This window comes from Tupaia chinensis, unplaced genomic scaffold (assembly GCF_000334495.1).
Source record: "Tupaia chinensis unplaced genomic scaffold, TupChi_1.0 Scaffold000594_1, whole genome shotgun sequence".
NCBI classification, from domain to species: Eukaryota; Metazoa; Chordata; class Mammalia; order Scandentia; family Tupaiidae; genus Tupaia; species Tupaia belangeri.
The window spans coordinates 1,746,012-1,763,549 of record NW_006160110.1 but is presented as its reverse complement, the minus strand read 5'-3'; the positions used below and the strand labels follow the sequence as shown (position 1 = coordinate 1,763,549).

The 17,538-nt window shown below is 39.7% G+C and overlaps 1 protein-coding gene and 1 pseudogene across 1 annotated transcript in view; both read right to left on the bottom strand.

The window, feature by feature from the left end:
* MEX3C (mex-3 RNA binding family member C) overlaps positions 1-17,538 on the bottom strand; it is a 62,238-nt gene that overhangs the window by 27,747 nt on the left and 16,953 nt on the right. The window lies entirely within an intron of this gene.
* Positions 4,798-6,323, bottom strand: LOC102493593 (lysine-rich nucleolar protein 1-like; annotated as a pseudogene).

The window sequence follows — 17,538 nt, the reverse complement described above, 5'->3', positions numbered from 1 at the left end:
GTAGCCTTCTAACTCTCTTCCCTAGCCCCACCCCCCACCCTCCTCGTGGGCCCCGCCCTACCCCTCCCCTCTGATTGGGTGACGGGAGGAGCCAGCCCTCAAGTCTGCCTCGTCCGTTCCTCTCCCCTCCCTCTTCCCCCCTCCCTTTCTCTACTGGCTCACGAGGAGAGGGACTGTGATTGTTCGCTTTACACGTCATTCTTTGTGACGTATCCAGCGAGGGCGGGGTAAAGGAGATGGGACGAAGCAACTGTAGGAGAGGCTGAAACTAGGGGCTGAGCCAGGTTTTCGCGCAGGCGCGTGCAGTTTAAGTGCACACCTGGGTCTCTCAGCCCCTCCTCCGTCCTCCTCACTCCCCCATCGACCCGTATCCTTCTAGCCCACCTCGGTCAGGTCTTTTAGAGAAGACGTTCCCCCAGGTTTAGGAAAAGAGTGCCTCTTTCAGGGTAAGGGCCTAAAGAGACTCAGGAGGGGCCCGGGAATGGTCCTATCCACTCGCAGGGGTGTTTCCTGAGCCACGTGGCTCTTAGGCCGACCCGGGAATGCTCCACCTTCTGGGCTGGCCCCTCCTACGCCTTGCTGGCTAGGATTCCCGTGTGAGGTGGAGCTTAGGTTCTGGAACCTAGGGGTTCTGCGCTTAAGTTTTTTAGGTCTTTAAAGAAAATTCTTTTGTCTCCTCCTCAAAGACATTTTCCACAAGATTGCTAGGTGATCTTGCAGGGGCGTTATTTTTTCTAGATGTGATTTTTAAGTGGTTTTTAAAAAACGAAGCCTATTACTCTCTTCTCTCTTAGGCTGACCACCACTAACCTAGTTTTCCCAGGTTAATCACCAGTATTGTCCAATGGAGATATAATATGAGCGACATACTGTCATTTTAAAGTTTCTAGTGCCATCCTAATGTAGAAGCATAGTTTTAATATATACTTAGTTCAATATGTCAAAAATCTGGCGACATATAAGCAATATGAAATAAATGATGTGTTCTGAAGTTTTTTTCCTAGGAAGTGCTTGCCATTTGTATGTATTTTACACTAGCAATATTGCTTCTAACGAGTCGCATTTCAAATACTTAGTAACAGCTAGCAGCTCCAGCTCTCAATATTTTAACTTGAGCCTCTTTCTATATTGAATGTATTTACTTTATCCTGTTGCTGCATATTTCTTAAGTGCCAATTTTACTTTTTACCTACTTTTCTAAATTGTGTAGGCTGTTACAAAGGCAATAGTATACGAAAAAGGTTAAGTATGGCTTCCATCTCTCTATTTTGTGCCTAGTAAGGCCATTTGCACAATCCTACTTCAACCTACTCGGAGCCCGTTCAAAGGCCTAGAGAATTTCAGCCAACTAAACCTTCCCTTTTACTCCAAGGTTTCCCTAGGCCTCATATAACCCTGTACGCTGTTTCTGTACCAACTGATTTGTAGTAGTTGTTACAGAAGAGGGGTGATTCTCTACCCTGGCTTTATGTGAAAATCAAGAAGGGCTTTTAAAAATAGATCAATGCAGAGTGAGGAGAGTCAAACTCTGGATATTTGGATTTAGTACGTGTAGAATGGGGACTTGGATGTTTTTAAAAGCCCTATGTGGGTTGTATGGCAGCTCCGTCATGGTTGAAAAACTGATCTAGGGTCGTTTTAAATTTACAGAAGAAAACTGAAAAAACTTTTCTACTGAAAAGCTGGCCTTTCCTTCCTGACCTTCTTCCCAGTAATGCACAATTTTCACTGATTTATGACATCTACACCTTTTTTGAGATATGCCCAAGGGCACATTTCATAACTGAATATTTTTAAACGTGCCAGTGGATAGCTTGTGTAACTAAACACTTAGCTTATAGAATATATAAAAATGCTTGCAGTCTGATATTTCAGTATAAGAATGACTAGTGATCCTGTGATCTTGGCTAGCTGGCAGGCTGGAAGGTGGAATGTGACATGGGGTGACTCTCTTGTGGGTATCTCTCTCTCTCATAAAGTAAGTAAATAAACTTTAAAAAATGCTAAATGGTTTAGTTTAGGTGTTGGTAATATAAAAATTGCTTTCTGTTTCATTCGCAAGTAATAAATGAGGTTTCATAAGTTCCCATACACAAATATATACATTCATACATTAATTTATATTCGATCAATATTGTGATTTATGAACAAGGCAGGAGATATTGAAGATTGTAGACCTTCCATTTGGGTCTACATTTATTTGTCTTGCATTAAATCTTGTTTATGAAGCAACTTTGAGATTTACTTTTCTCTAGATATATGACTGGGCTTGTTACAGTTAAATCTCATATAACCCAGTGCTTTCCACCCTCCTTCAACCACACAACACCCACCTGAATAGGATTTCTGCTTTATTTCTAGGCTGGTGTTTATGGCACTGGTATACTGGGGTTGCTGTAACAGTTTTAGTGCAGGCTTGTTGCTGTGGCACGGATGGTAGGTTGCTGCTGGGCAATACTAAACCATATGGGAAGACTGGCTTTTGATCCTGGGCTGTCCTGAACACTCTAGGTGTACCCGCACATGACCGTGACCCTGGCTGACTGGAAGGCTGAGATAAGAATGACGGCATGGTAAGACCCTGCTAACTCCTTCCCTCTCTCAGTCTGTCTCTGTCTCTCATAGGAAAGTGATAATTTTTTTTTTTAAAGACTGTTAGGGCAGAAAACCTATAGAATTGGCTACTCTCTGTCAAATATCAAAGCAATTACCTAGTTTTTCAAAAAAAATCTATTTAACTGTAATATTAAGGTTGAATTGTTGCAAACTAAACAAAACTTAACAAGATACTTGTCCTAGTAAGAAAATTGAGAGGCCTGGTGGTTAAGGCACTCGGCTCCCCCATGACTCACTATGGTTTGAGTCCCACATGTGGTAGCTGGAAAATCATACTGGGTATGTGTGTATGAGCATGAATGCCATAAATCCCAGGAGAAGGATGGAGGAGAAGGGACTGTAGCATGGCCATCCTCCCTGGACATGATTTGTAACTTTTCCTCTCTTCATTCCTCTCTGTCTCTCCGATAAGTGCATGTACCTCTGGCAAAAGCCTCAAAACAACAACCAAAAAACCCCCTGAGATAATTAGCAACTTCAAAGTGAGGCCGTAAATACTGCCACAAGAAGTGTGGTCAAAGGGTCTGCTGAAACTCTCTCACCTAGAAGCCAAAACTAAGCATGTGCTTCATTTTAAGGCAGAACTAATTACTTTAGGGTAGGCTATTTCCTGGAAGGAGTAGGAGCCAGCTTCAAGACATCTTCCTATGCTGGACCATGAATATGTCATTTTCTTATCTGAAATGAATCCTCATTACCTCAAAACAGTCTCCTGCCTTGACTTTTAGGCCTTCTATACTCTGGTACCACTCTTTCAAGTTCTTAAAATTGTCACATGAACATGGTCAAATCTCTCCTATGTTAATGGAAACTCTTCCTTGACAGCACATCCCCGCCTTGTCACCACCCCTCCACTCAAAGTCAACTTCTCCAGTCTGCTGTCTGCACTCTTTCTTTCCCACACACTGCAACATAGCCCTGGCGTTGTTACCTCCCTGAAAGTACAGTATTCTCACCTTCTCATTAAACCCAGTGTACACCTTTTATCCTTGTACAGTTTAACCTTTCCAAGGCAGGACTTGACACTACTGACTGCTTGACATTATTGATTTCCTTAAGACTACATTCTTCTGTTTCTCTTCCTACTTCCACAGCCATGCTTCAATCTCCTTTGCAAGCTCTGAGTTCCTACCAGGCCATCTCAGGCCTGTTTTCTGCTTTCCCCACACACTCTACCTGAAAGTTCTATCTATTTCTAATGTTTCTGGTAACTTGTTGGCAAATTCTAGATCACCATTGCCATTCGTACTGAATTCAGACCCCTAAATCCCACTGTTTTATGGATATATATAACCATTCAAATTTAGCCTCTATTTAAACTCAGCTTCCCAAACTGGAAATTTCTCAGTGAAAATTTGCTTATAAGCTTAATATTACTTTTGTTGTTGTTTCGTTTAATTGCCAGAGGGAAAAACAGAAAGAGAGAGAGAGAGGGAGAAAGCAACCCCAGTGGGGCACAGTCATGCCTCTAGCCCTTTTCCTCCATTTCTGCATCCATTGTGATTTTGGGCATGCATGCACAGGTGCCCAGCTTGTTTTTTGATCCACTGGGGCTAGAATTCAAACTAGGGTCAGTCTCATGGGATTCGACTCCAGATGTACTATTCTTAATCACTGCACCACCCCAGCACTGCCCTTCAGCTTGATAATATATAGCACCACTATTTACTCAGTTCTTTTTTTTTTTAATAATTATTTTATTTAACTTATTTATTTATTTTAATTTGACTGAAGAGGGAGGGAGAGAGGGAGGGAGGGAGAGACAAAGAGAGAGAGAGAGAGAGAGAGAGAGAGAGAGAGAGAGAAAACAAGCCACCAGTTCTGAGACTCGACCACGGTTGGCCATGTGGGAGTCCAGTGCCCTTAACCACCAATGCCACCTGCTGCCCCTACTCAGTTCTTTTGACAGAAGTGTGGCAGACAGTATTGATTTTGCCTTTAATTACATAGCCAAAGATTAGGAACCTGTGGGTTATACTTTTCAATTCTTAAATCCATCTGTCTTTCTATATCTTTAGACCTCCTCATAAGAAATATAAGGAGGTCTTCAAACAGTTCATGGAAAATGTGTATTATGAAAAAGCTGTGGATTAAAATTGTTTTTACACCAAAATAACCATACTTTAATTCCATTTTCCCATGAACTTTATTTTGAGGCAGGGCAAACACTAGGGTTTAATCTTACAACTTGATTGACCTAGAAGTGTTCCTGTCAATACAAAGATTTTGTTGGGGACAGTGGGGAAGCAGAGGCCAGCTCCATGGTTGTGCTACCATCTCATGGTGCAGTTGTGGTCCTGCTGCAGGTTCTGATGCAGGCTGTTGGTGGCCTTCTTGCTGAGGGCTATGTTAGACCATCCACCCATGCCAGGGGGGTGACTGGATGACGGGGAGAGGTTTTTAAAGCCACCCATAAGTTTGACAAATTTCAGTTTCTGTTTCTTGCTTTCAAAATCAACAATATCCCGTTGGCCAGACTGGGTTCCCCTCCACTTCCTAGTTTCAGAAACTTCTGTTTTGCTTGACTCACGATTGATCTCTTCTTGCTAGACCTTTCGCCTCACCTATTCTATGTGCGCCTCATCCATGTTGCCTTTCTTTTTCAACACCACTTCTAGGTCTGTGTCTCCCAAGGGACGCCCGCTGCCTCACTCTCTTCTCTCTCTTTTTTCTTCCTTTTCAGAGCCAGCTCCTCAATGCCTTGCTGCTCCTCCTTTATCTTGGGCTTCAGTTTCTTCTTGGCTGGGGCCTTCAGGACATCTCTTATCAGGATGTACTTTGGAGCCTCAAAAAAGTAGCTTGACCAGCTACTTTTTTGCTAACCTTCCTAGGGCTGCTCTCCATGGACCTGGAGAGTTTGGAGTGGCTCAGGACAGTGTCTCCTTTCTGGTAGTTGTTATTGTTGTTGTTCTTCCTTCCTCCTCCTCCTCCTCCTCTTCTTCTTCTTTCTTCCTTCTTCCTCCTCCTCGTTCTTCTTCTTTTCTTCTTCTCCTTCTCCTCCTCCTTCTCCTCCTCCTCCTTCTCCTTTTCCTTCTCCTCCTCCTCTCCCTCCTCCCCCTCCTTCTTCCTGTATTCCCTGGGACTACGGTGCTTCCATTTCTGCCCCAAGGCTATCTGCTCCTCACCCTCCTTCCCCACAAGCAACCGTACAGAGCATCCTCAACTTCACAGAACCAAGGTCCCAGATTGAAAAGGCTGCAGTGTCCTTGGTCTTTTTTTCCTTGTGGTTTTTGAGCTTCTTGCCAACTCTAGTCACCTCCTTACTCTGTCTGCAGCCTGGGGAGGTCTTCATCTCTGACCCGTGGGACACAGCCAGAGTTAACAAGGTCTTCCTCTTTGTCTTCTTCCTACCAAGGAATTCAGAGTGACCAAGGGACTGCTTCCTGGGGCTGGGTAACTTCTCTGCCCATTGGGCATGCAATGTTGTCTCAGATTCTGGAGGCTCCTCATTAATGGTGCTGTGGCCCTCCTCTTCCTCTTTCTTCTTCTTTTCTTCTTCATTAGAGATATCTCAGATGCCTGGCCTTAGACCACATTCTTAGAGAGGGATGTGGTTCTTATAGGAGAGCTGTCAGAGAAATAATTATCATTTTGTAAAACTGAATATTGAGTCTCTGTTTTTTTTTTTTTTTTTTGACCACCTTTTTCTTCTTTTCTTTTTCTGGGAGCCTGAGGCCCAGGTCTACTTTGTGGGTCTCCGTGAGCATTACTGTAGGCCAGACTTTCCCGTCTCCATGAGAAAGCCTACTCTGCCATGACCCAGAAACTGATTTCCATGAACTTTTTCTGAGGCCTTCTCATAATTATTGGTCTTTATCCCTGATTCCTGGCCCTGAGCCTCTAAAACTCTTATAACAGTGAGTAACAGTGGTGATAAGAACATCATTCATTATAATATTTGGTCTCATCCCCCAGTGCATGACACACAGGAAATCTCTTGGAATTTCATGAGTGATAGGTGCATCTAAATAGTCTCTAAAGGGGCAGTCCTGTAGTGTGGAGGTTAAGTGCTGTGCATAGGGGTCAGAATCCCACATAGCCCACCTTAGTTAAAATCCTGGTCCTGGTGGCTTGAAAAACATGCTGGGTGCCTGTGCCTGAGTATCCCAAATCCTGATCAGATGGAGAAATGGAGGAACAAGGATTGCAGTATGTCTGTGCGCTACTGGAGGGTACTTTCCTTCACCTTTCTCTTTCACTCTCTCTCTCTCTGGCAAGAGCACATGCCCTTTGGCAATAACAAACAAATAAATACCTTCAAGATGGCTAATCACTGGAAAGATTGAACCTTGATTATAAGTTCTGAACTTTCAGGGCCAGCAGGTGTTGTAGTGGTTAAGGCGCTGGACTCCCACTTGGACAATTGCAGTTTGAGTCACAGACCCAGTGGCTTGAAACTCACGCCAGGCACGTGTGTGTGCATGCATAAAATCCTAGGAGGAGAATGGAAGAGAAGGGACTGTGGCATGGCCATCCTCCCGGGGGTTGATTTCTCGCTTTCTGTCTCTCTGTCTCTCTGGTGAGCACACATGCCCTATAGAAAAAATCTCTTAAAAAAATAGAAGAAGTTTTGAACTTTTGGCACTACCCCCTTCCCCCCCCCCCAACTTCTAGGGAGGAAAGGGAGGCTGGAGATTGAATTAATAAATAATCATGTCTGTGTAATAAAAGCTCCATAGAAACCCATAAATGATGGGTTTGGAGAGCTTCCTGATGGGTGAATGTATGCATGCTGAAAGTAGTGTATCTCAAGTCTACAGGGACAGAAGCTCCTGAGGGTAGGAGCCTTCTAGACTTCCTTATGTACCTCTTCATCTGATTGTACATTTGTACCCTTTATTTTAAAATTTTATTTATGTATTTATTTATGTTAGAAGGCACATGTGTTTGCCAGAGAGAGAGAGAGAGCGAGGGAGAGAAGAAAGAACCTCCCCATGGGGAACGGTCATGCTGCAATCTCTTATCCTCCATCTCTCTCTCTCTTTCAGAAGTTTGGGCACACACACATATGTGCCCAGTATGTTTTTTAAGCCACTGGGTTCTGGATTTGAACTGCATGGTCAGCCATGTGAGACTCAGCTGCCTTAGATTCACCAGGCCAAGGACCCACTTTTTATGGCAAAATAAAGCAGAAATGGAATAAAAAAGTACTTTTATGGATTCTGTAAGCCACTCTAGGAACCTTTTACACCTGAGAAAGGGATTGTGGTAACCCCTGAGTTTGTAGCCAAATTGGACAGAAGGAATTTTAGGGCAGTGAAACTACTCTTTATGGTACTATAACAGTGGATACATGTCATTATAGATCTGTTGAAACTCATAAAATGTACACCACCAAGAATGAGTCCTATTGTACACGATGGACCTTGGGTGATGATGTGTCAATGGAGATTTTCGGATCTTAACAAGTACACCTCTGTGAGGGGCAGGATGTTTATAGTGGGGGTAGCTACACGTATGTGGGGCAAGGGGGTATGTGGGAATTCTGTGTACTTTCTATTCAGTTTTGCTGTGAACTTAAAACTGCTTTAAAAATTTTTCACTAAGAACCAAAAAAAAAAAAAAAAAAAAAAAACCCAAAAAACAGAAAACAAAACTCTGGCTTACATGTTACTGATATTTAATTTGTACTATGTATTTGTTATGGTCACAATTTCTTGGAATTGTCTCATTTTAAATCTCAGAGCCAGATAATAAATATACTTCTTCAGATAAGGATCATTCTATGGAGATAGAATCAGCAATCATAACTGTACTGAGCAACAGAGCTTCAGAATATGTGGAAAACAATAAAGACAAAAATATAATAAAGTTAAAGTCAGAAATAGACAAAGCCACAGTTGTAGTTGAGGACTTTAACACCCCCTTATAGTACTTAATAGAACTATTATTAAACAGAAAGCCAACAAAAACAAAAACCCACAACAAATAGAACTGAGTAACACCGTTGGCCAACAGGATCTAATTGATATTTATAGATTATTTCACTGAACAACAGAAGAATACATTTTTTCAAGTACTCATGAAACATTTGTATACATAGATCATATTCTGGGTTGAAAAACAAATCTGAACAAATTTAGAAGAATTGAAATTACATAGAGTGTGTATTCTGACCATGAATAAAATTGAATTAGAAATCACAACAGAAAGAAAACAAAAAAAAAAGTATAAATATGTGGAAATTACACAACACACTTATAAATAGCTCATGAATCAATGAGATGTCTCAAGGGAAACTAAAAAAAAAGAAAAAAAAGTAATTGATTTGGGACTGCCCAGTGGCCTAGTGTTTTAGGAGCCAGATCTGACACAGCTGATGCTGGTTGAGTCCTGCTCTTGAAAAAACAAGTGCATATATTCCCCAAATACTTTGATCTGGGGCTGGTTCTGTTGTCTAGTGACTTAGGAAGCCAGATCCTAATGACCGATGTGGTTTGAGTCTTGCCCTAGTGACTTGAAAACATGTGCATGTATGTCCTAAATCTCTACAAGATAAAGAAATGGAGGAGAGAGGATCGTAGTGTGACTGTGCCCACTGGAGGGTGTGCTTTTCCCCTCTCCTCTCCCCCTTCTTTTAGTGAGCACATGGATCCTTTGACTATTAAAAAAAGTACATTTTGGGGCCCAGCAGGTGGTGTGGTGGGTGGTTAAGGGTGCTGGACTTCCACATAGCCAACCGCGGTTCAAGTCCTGGACCTGGTGGCTTGCTTTCTCACTTTCTTTCTCACTTTCTCTCTCTCTCTCTTTTCCCTCTCTGGTCAAATTTAAATAAATAAAAATTATAAAATGATTCTTAAAAAAGTACATTTATATGAATGAAAGTGAATATATACCATATAAAATTTGTGGGACACAGCCAAAACATAGCTAGAAATTTATGACACTAATTGTTATTAGGAAAAAAGAAAGGACCCAAATCGATAATGTGTTTCTCCCTGAAACAACTGGAAAAAGAAGAGCAGAACAAACCAAACAAACAAGAGGAAGGAGCTAATAAAGAGAGCAGAGCTCAATTAAATTGAAAACAGGAAAACAGTAGATGAAATCAATACAAGAAACTGGTTCTTTAAAAATTTAAAATTGGTAAACCTTTAGTAGGTCTAACAAAAATAGGAGAAAAGATACAAACTACCAATATCAGCAATGAAATAGATGATCACTACAGATTCTGCAGCGTTACAAGGATGAAAGGAGGACACTACATGCAACTCTGTTTGTAAATTTGAAAACTTGGAAGAAATGGACCAAATCCTTGAAAACAACTAATTACCAAAATTCAACCAAGATGAAATAAACAATCTGAATACTAGTAACTGATAATGAAACTGAATTCTTAATTGAAAGACTCCCAAGGAAGAAATTCCAGGTTTTGCTGGAGAATTCTACTAAATACTTACATAATTTCTTGCAGAAAATAAAGAAGTCAGCGTAATTCCCGTAATATGAGGCCAACACAGATACTAAAACCAGACAAGACAATACAAAACAATAGAACTACTAACGAAATTCTCTCATGAACATAGGTACAAAAATCTCAACAAAATATTGTCAAATCAAATCCAGTACTGTATTAAGAGACTAGGACACTACCACTGTGGAACTGTATACTTTAAATGGGTGAATGATATTGCATGTGAATTATATCTCAGTTAAAATGAATCAATATAACTTACTATAACAACAGTATAAAGACTCAATCAATTAATGCAGAAAAATCGTATCATAAAATCCAACACCCATTCATGATAAAACTCTCAGAATGGGCTGACTGGATGACTAGTGATTAAAGGTGCAGATCCCACACGGCTGACTGTGCAGTTTGAATCCCAGCTCCAATAGCTTGAAAAACACATGTGAAAACACATGTGTGCATACAGGTCCCAAATCCCAATAGGAGGCAAATGGAGGAGAAAGGATTACAGTGTGACCATGCTCCACTGGGGATATTTTCTTCCTTTCCCTCTCTCTCTCTGGTGAGTGCATGTGCCCTCTGACAAAATAGAGAAAAGAAAAATAAAGTCAAAACTAGAGATAGGATAAAATGTCCTTAACTTGATAAAGAACATCTACAAAAAATATCTACATTTAGCATTAGTTAATGGTGAAAGACTGAATGTTTTCTCCTAAAGATCTGAAACAAAATAAGGATGACCACTCTTTCAACTCTTATTTGACATCGTACTGGGAGTTTTCCTCGGAGCATTTAGACAAGAAAAAAAGAAAGACATACTATAAATAGAAACTTAGTTGAGAATCCGAAGGCAAAGGCATTCTCAGTAAAGAAGTTTAGGTTTCTAAATAACTTAAAAAAAAAAAAAAAAAAAACCCACATGGAAAAAAAAAAAAAAAAAAACCCACAAAAGATCTCAAAACTTTTAAGGAGCTGATTTAAAAGGCTCAGTATAGAAGTTATTACAAAAAATACTGTCAGGAAAAGCAACCGAAAAGTTGGGAAAAGTAGAAAAAATGTAATTGGCTAAAGAGCTAAACCCATTTAAATATTGGGATAAGCTCTGATATGTAACAGAAAATATACAAAAACAGCAAAAATTAATTTAAAAAAACTAGAAAAGCAAGAAGTAAATGAAATGTAGGTTATAAAAAGTTGAATGAGAAAAATATTGAAATTAATCTGGACTAAATAAATATTTGTTGATAGAGGGGCTAAGAAAAATGTTTTTATAAGGTTAAAAAGGAATTCTTAATAATATTGGGTCACTGGAAAGCACATCATGACTTTTCCAGTAATCCAATATATATTGTAAAAATAAAATTTAAGACAAACCAACATATTTTTAAAGAATTATTTTATTTAACTTTATTATTGTTTTTAAAAATTTGACCAGGGAGAGACCGAGAGGGGGAAGGGGAGAAAGCAAGCCACCAGGTCCAGGATGTGAACTGTGGGTTGGCCATGTGGGAGTCCAGTGCTTTTAACCACCACAGCACCTGCCAACCCCTAGGCAAACCAAATTTTAGCAGTTTAATTGAATGAAGAGCGATTTCAATTGGGCAGTCCCTAGAATGACTTCTAAGGAACTCCAGGTAGCCTCATGGTAGAGAGATATTTATGTACAGGAAAAAGAAAGTGATGTATGCAGGAAAAGGAAAGTGACATACAAAAAACTGAAGTGAGGGAATGAGATAGAGAAATAATTGGATTGGTTTTATATATAGAGAGAGATTTTTGTTATAGGGCACGTACACTCTCTGGAGAGACAGAAAGAGATAAATCACTCTCAGGGGTGGGGGGTGGGTGGGGATCACCAAGCTGCAATCTCTTCTCTATTCTCCTCTCTGAATTTTGGGCATGCACACACATGTACCCAGTGTGAGTTATATGCCGCCGGGTCTAGGACTCTAACCGTGGTCAACAACGTGGGAGTCCAACAACATAACCATTATGCCCGGGGGTGTGCTATTTTTAAGCTTGACAAACCACTTTTCCTCTCTATGTCTCGTTCTTAACAGATAGACGATGGAGTCATATATTTATCTAACAGATAAGTATTTATTATATTGCAGCTTCTACTATGTCCCAGGTGCTGTTTTAAGTAAATACAGGAGTCTTCAAAACATTATGGAAAATGACTGCTATGAAAAAACTATGCACCGAATAAACATATTTTAAAAGAAGGTATTGACTCAGAAGCTTGGGGCAAGGTGCTGTTTTGAACATGATGCTGGGGTAGGCCTAATTGCACATGCGATATCTGAGGAAAGATTTTGGAGGTTAAGGGGTTAGTTAAGTAGATATTTGGTGGAAGAGTGTTTTCAGGAAGAGCAACACATCCAGGGCAAAGACTAATATGGGAGCAGATCATGTAGAGATTTGTAAGCCTTTTAAGGTACTTTGGCTTTATTCTGGGTGAAATGAAAAGACTATCCTGAATTTAAAGCAAAGAAGCCATGTTAACGAGGCATTAAGAACGGACTGTAAGAGTGTATGGAATCAGAGTGGTAAGCAGCAGGATTTGGGACATATTATAAAAAAAAATAATAGAACAGTGCCAACTGACTCCAAGGATTTTGACCTGCACAACCTGACCAATGGTGTGGCCACTGATGGGGAGGGTGGGGCCATCAATGGGGAGGATGCATACTGAGTGAGTCTGGGATAAATATTTCTAGGGTTTCAAGAGTTTTGCAATAGGACTTTGTTGGAGCTCGAATCCAAAGTTCTCTTCTCTGATTTGGTATTTTCACCATCTTTACTGCTATTCTCCTTTACAGCCCTCTGAAATCTTAGCTCTGGTGAAGGAAGGGCAGTCTAATATTCTTGAGAGCCTGTTGGCTCCTTTCTTTAACCCTGAGTGTCTAATTGTACATCTCTCTGCTAAAAGTTCTCCCTCAGGGCTCAGGTCCTTGAGGGAAGGTGAATGACGCTTAGTTGGAAAAACAAAACAACAAAGTAAAACCCCCTTCTAATACTTCCTTTTTTCCTCCTGAACATTAATTTTTTTCTTAAAAATTTTTCTCAAGATTAATTATTTATATTTTACTGTAATTTAATTGTTGGAAACAAATTCTATGTTCATTTCATAGTAGAGGGTTAATTTCTCCAGGTAAGGGGGGATATAGAAGCATTATTTTCCTTCCAAAATATTTGAACCTTGAACTGGAAAAATCCCTATTTAGGGTGAGCATAATATACACTTTCCATATAATTCAGTATCTGACTTCTGTATTCTGGGCTGTGTGTAAGAGTTGTTGAGTTTACAGTGCATAGAATGAGTTCTAAAATATGGCAACTGCCCACCAGGTCTTAGGTTGAAACCATTAAGTTATTTTATTCAAGTCCTTGTGTAATTGTGATAGAGATATCGGTCCCTCTGGTCAGGTTTGCACTAAAGTCATTGCATAGCAAAACTTCCCCAAGGCGACATTTTTATGTTTCATTTTCAGACTGTTGGTGTCACAGGAGCAATTAAAATTTGTGAATAATGTTTTTCCCCCTTGATAAATAATGTGGATAGCCTGTGGTCTGCTCATATTCCTGGTAAGGGATTTAACAGACTATTGTGTTAGTAACAATGTGGATGCAAATTGTAAACATTTATCATCTCCAAAGTTTTGTGCAATTTGCAAAACAACATCAGTTGAAACAGATGCTCCACCCCCTCCCATATAAAACAGTCTTTCCGATGATTACTGCACATTTTCCAAAAACATTTTTTCTTCCAGGAACTCCTATTTATTAAATAATATTGTAACTGCTACTAGAAGTGAATTGTAATGGATTAAAAAGTCCGCTAAAATAAATGTTCTGTCTCTTTAGCTGCTTTGAATTATTATTCAGGTACATCAATAAACACCATATAGTGTAATTTAGTGGTAAATTCGCTCTGTATGTTCGTTAGGAGGTGATCTGCATATGTGCTAGCAATGTATAATCTCGAAATTCTATCGTCGGTATTGTCTTTATTCATGAAATTATTGATTGAGTAGTGGTGGCAGGATTGGAAGGTGAATAGTTACATTTGATTGGAGTGAAGGATTCATATTGATAATAAGAAAAACAAAGCCTGGAAATTTGAAGAGACTAAGACGTTTAGAGACTGCTCTGAGGTTGGCTTACTGTGGGTTGGTCGATTTCTTGTGTAAGAAGTCTGGCAGAATGGAGTTTAAGTTCCAGCTCCTCTACATATGAACAAGATGTTACTTAGTGACTTAATGTCTTAAACCTCAATTTCCTCTCTGTATAATGGAAAGTATATCTGCAAGCAGAATAATGATGGCTGTGTGAAATAACAGATCGCTGTGATCCCGCTTAGTGAGCACTCATCACATTTGTGATAAATGGGCCAGGCAGGGCGGCTACACCAAGGGCTTGTGTAGATTAAAGTGAAAGAGATGAATACGGGGTTTGGGGAAAATTACTTTTGTGATGGGATGCAGAATTAATTGAAGAAAGGGAGCATGTGTGTGTTAGAGGTGAAGGGAACACTAGACCACACACGAAGACGTGGAGGCCTGAACTTTATACTGGAGATGGCTAACCCAGAAACAACGATAAATGTAAAAACAAACAAAAACCCAGAAGAAAAATTTATTAATTTCAGGATAAAGGAAAAAACATCAGGGCTACATGGTGATGAAGCAATAGCATATTGCTCTGTGGGGCTGAACCACATGGGAAGGCTCTGGGTTTAAATCTTGAGACTTCCCTGAATACACTGGATTCGTGCCTGTCCATGATCTGGCTAGCTAAACTGGGGGACATAGCTTTATGAAAGACACATTTGGAGGTGCCTCTCCTTCTCACTCTTCTTTTTCTCTCTTGCTCATGGAAGAAATAAATAAATACATTTTTTAAAATAAAGTATCAAACTAGTAAAAAAAATACTAAGGAGAAACTTGTAATGGGCATTTATTTTTGTTTCTATTTTGTTTTCCTTTGTCTGCTCAGTGCCCTACCCAACTTTCTCCCTTGGGTCAGTTGCTCTCTTCTCATTTTGATATGTCTTTTATCCGGTGAATCAAAGTACTTAACTTTCTTGGCATCAATGATTGGTCTGGAGGTGAACCTGTTGGAAGGCTGGGCCAATCAGTCTTTTCTCTGAAATTTTCTACCCGATATAAAAGCTAGAAGGTTATCAATAAGGAGAAAGCTGCTAGTAAGAGAATATGAGGCCAAATAGGGACTGCAAGAGATTAGAGAAGAAGCAGAAAAACAGATTTAGAGGCTTGGTAATATTGAGATTAGTTTTATTTCCAAAGGACCTCAGAGCTGCCCTGATTACTGCAGAGTGTCTATTTAAATTTCTAAGTTATCCTCCTGTAAATTCTTTCCATTTAAATTAGTTTATGCAATAGAGACACCATTAGATTTTTTTTTTTTTTTGGAGAAGTTTTTGCTATAGGGCGCGTGCGCTCACCAGAAAGAGAGAGACAGAGAGAAAGCGAGAAATCACCCCCCAGGGGGGATGGCCACGCCACAATCCCTTCTCCTCCATTCCCCTCTCGGAATCTTGGGCATGCACACACACATGCCCGACGTGAGTTTAAGCCGCTGGGTCCAGGACTTGAACTGCGGTCGACTACATGGGAGTCCAGCAACATAGCCATTACGCTAACTGCTGGTCCCGAGACACCATTAGATTTGATGGTACAAAAGTTAAAAGTTTCTGCAAACCAAAATATTATGAACAAAACCAAGTCAAACAAATTGGGAGACATTTGCAACAAATAGAATGACAAAAGGGCAACTATCTTTATTGCATGAGGTGAATTTATATATCAATAACAAAACAGTCACATTCCAAGAGAAAAATGAGATCACTTGAAGAAGAAATACAGAATCAATAAATAAGAGTCTGCCTCAAGGAAAATCAAACGAAAAATAATAATTAAAAAAAACCCCAGCAAAATATGATATGTCACTAATCAAATTGCAAAGGTAAAAATTATGATAATAATGCTTGAGTACAATGAGTGTGTATGGGTTATTCCGCTTTTCTTGGGGCTTTTTTCTACTGTTTGTACCAAGAGCCTTAAAAACATCCATAACTTTCTATTGAAACATTCTACTTCCAGGAATTATCCTAAGAATATAATCAAGGGACCAGCAGTTGGCATAATGACTATGTCGCTGGACTCCCAAGTAGTCAACTACAGTTTGAGTCCCAGACTCGGTGGCTTAAACTCATGCTGGGCACGTGTGTGTGTGTGTGCATGCCCAAGATCCTGAGAGGAGAATGGAGGGGAAGGGATTCTGGCGTGGCCATACCCCTGGGGGTTGATTTCTTGCTTTCTGTCTCTGTCTTTCTGGTGAGCGCACATGCCCTATAGCTAAAACCTCTCAAAAAATAAATAAATAAATAAAATAAATAAAAAAGAATATAATCCAATTTAGTGCACAAATATTCACATAAAAGGAGGTTTACTGCAGTGATATTTAAATTAGTTAAATTGTAAATGTTTAAATTGGATGATGATTGAATTACTAATAGTGAATGGACATCTATGATGAAATACTGTGAACCAATGAAAAATCAATGGAATATACTTCATTGACATAGGAAACATTCATTATGTAATACTAATGGAAAATAAGTTTGATGCAAAATGGTGTAATATGATTCTAATTACTTACGCATGTGCATATATTCGGATGTAAAATGGAACTTTTCCTATTGAACTTTTGACTAAAACATAAAACTGAAAATAATTGATAACAAATACCTCACATTCTTAAGAAAGGGGTTAGACACAATTCTACAATATTTACTGTAAAGATAAAGTTTATCTAAAAAAGAGATTGCTATTCTATACATATAGTTATATATATATAATTAATATATATGATATTATGTTGTCAAGAAAGTCATGATGTAGTTTTCAATGCAAAAATGCATCATGACTTTCCCAATGACCCAATACATATATAAATAAGGACTAGAGAACTATGAGGAAGAACAGGTGCTGATCAGCCCGCTTACTGGTTGAAGTTACTCCCTATCGACTTTGGTTGACTTTCACAAGGCATTCTTAAGATAATTCCAGGTTTGCAGTCTCCCTAGGGCTTATCATGTACCTTGCTGAATGAACTACCACCACTGCCAATAAGTTGGTTCACACAGCTTCTGATAATGGACTTTCATCCAATCCTGTCCCTGCTCCTATTGCCATATGACCCTCTTCTGTTGACTTTGTCCAGTATAAACTTTTCTGGAACAACTTAGGTGTAGTGTCCCTTTGGCAAAGACCATTGAGGTGGGTTGGACGTATTGCCATTTCCATTTGACCATACTGCTGGCGGGTCTGACTGCATGCCCCAAGGGTTAGCCCTTATTTGATGCTAGCTTTGTGAGACAATAAACTCCTTTTTTCCTTATAGGCTTTATTTACGGTTGTTCATTTTGGCTCAGCATTAATAAATGAGAAACAAAAAACGAAACGAAACAAAACAAACCTAAT